At 47.1% G+C, this 2,147-nt stretch overlaps 1 pseudogene across 1 annotated transcript; it reads left to right on the top strand.

Annotated features, from left to right (window-relative positions):
* The first annotated feature begins 765 nt into the window (after positions 1–765).
* On the top strand, positions 766–1,940 carry LOC311106402 (protein pelota homolog; annotated as a pseudogene). Its single transcript has one exon. The product of its transcript is annotated as a protein pelota homolog (transcript).
* The last annotated feature ends 207 nt before the right edge of the window (positions 1,941–2,147 follow it).

The raw sequence follows: 2,147 nt of genomic DNA, 5'->3' as shown, positions 1-2,147 counted from the left end.
TCATTTGTCTGGACAGCAACATAAGTTTGGCCTTGAATGCTTTCAAGTTGGAATACAGTTCATGCACAAAAACACAATTTCCCTGCAGTTTCACATTTAGATCGTTCAGGTGCCCCAATATGTCCACACCGAAAGCAAAGTCGCCCAGCCAGTCTGTCTTTCAACTCAGAGAAGTCGTCAGCTTTACCAACCGTATCAAGGAACATACCTATCTTCCCTCTCAGTTCCCACACACGGCAAAATACTTTTCCCAGGTTTAGCCAGCGCACATTTGAATGGTACAACAAGTCCTGGTGCTCTGCCTCTGTGTCATTGAGCAGCTGAATGAACTGACAATGGTTAAGCCCCCTTGCCCGTATAAAGTTGACAAGTTTTACAACCTCTTTGAAAACATTTTCCAGCTTTAACACACTTTTACACAGGGCTTCCTGATGAATAATACAGTGAAGAAATATAAATTCCTCCGAGTTAGGGCTTTCTTATTTTACTTTGTATTCTTTTTAGTAGGCCAATGTTTTTCCAAGCAGGCAGACACCGTGTCATATAAATCAGAGCCCCTGGTTGTTCCCATCATTCAGAGTCAGCCCCTGGTTGTTCCCATCATTCTCCTTTTCGCAACACTAATTTTTCACGTCAAAAGTCATCAAGCAATGAAGTGGCTATGATGACTGAGCGCATTCTAAATCTGCCTGTAGGCCCAAATACAGAGCACGCTGCCAGGCTACAGCGCCATCTATTGAAGGTTGTTTGGCGACCAATCCTAACCTCTTGAGCGGTTCTAAAGAAATAGCTAAATGGCTTGACTCTTGAGAGGGAGTAAATATGACACCAGCTAAATGTAATAATAACGCCTTCATATGCTAGCAAATAATTATGTCGTTTATAACAAAGCTATTATACCATGAAGTTGCTTCATAAAGATATCGAAAAAGACAATGCCGGTCAGGTGACACTGATGCCGGAAGAGGCAGAGGACATGTGGCACACCTACAACTTACTGCAGATCGGTGACAGTCTTATGGCCTCCACGATTAGAAAGGTGCAGACTGAGTCATCCGCCGGCAGTGTGGGGAGCTCCAGAGTGCGCACCATCCTGTGTGTGTGTGTGGATACTATTGACTTTGACTCACAGGCCTGCCAGCTGAGGGTGAAGGGAACCAACATCCAGGAGAATCCATATGTGAAGATGGGGGCTTACCACACCATTGAGTTGGAGCTAAACAGGAAGTTCACACTTGCCAAAAAGATCTGGGATAGTGTCGTGCTCGATAGGATCGAGCAGGCGTGTGACCCCACCCAGAAGGCAGACGTAGCGGCCGTGGTGATGCAGGAGGGTCTGGCCAACCTGGTGCTGGTGACCCCCGCTATGACCCTACAAAGGGCCAAGGTGGAGGTGACCATCCCTCGCAAGAGGAGAGGCAGCTGCACCCAGCATGAGAAGGCCCTGGATAGGTTCTATGAGGCAGTGATGCAGGGGATCCTCAGACATATCAACTTTGACGTGGTGAAGTGTATACTGGTGGCCAGTCCAGGGTTTGTGAAGGACCAGTTCATGGCCTACCTCTTCAGGGAGGCAGTCCGACAAGACTCCAAGATTCTGTTGGAGAACAGGCCCAAGTTCATGTTGGTCCACTCCTGCTCGGGACACAAATACTCCCTAAAAGAGATTCTATGCGATCCAGCTGTCACGGCTAGATTGTCTGATACCAAGGCAGCAGGAGAGGTGAAAGACCTTCAGGCACCAAGATGTGGCCAAACAGAGTAAATACGTACGGTTGGTGGACAACATGAGAGACAATGGCGGAACCGTCAGAATATTTTCAAGCCTTCATGTATCTGGAGAACAGTTGACCCAGCTCAGTGGAGTGGCGGCCATCTTGCGTTTCCCCATTGCTGATCAATCGGAGCCTGAGGATGACAGCAGCTCTGATGAAGAATAAATGACACACTGCAACAGAGAAAATAGACCTGGGGGCACTCTTAGTCTGCAGAACTGAGGAACACAGCGCAAAGTTGCTGTAGAAATAGAGTGTATAGACTCAATCTGTTGTGGAACAGAAAACTGTCATGTCTATGCATTCTATTTCTATGACGATGCAATGTTGTCTAGAAAGTCAACTTCTTTTACGCCAAGCCTGTAGTCTCAA

The sequence above is a fragment of the Coregonus lavaretus genome, assembly GCF_964263955.1.
Source record: "Coregonus lavaretus genome assembly, chromosome: 31".
NCBI classification, from domain to species: domain Eukaryota; kingdom Metazoa; phylum Chordata; class Actinopteri; order Salmoniformes; family Salmonidae; genus Coregonus; species Coregonus lavaretus.
Note: the sequence above shows the minus strand (reverse complement) of the source record. Positions and strands in the feature narration are given on the sequence as shown.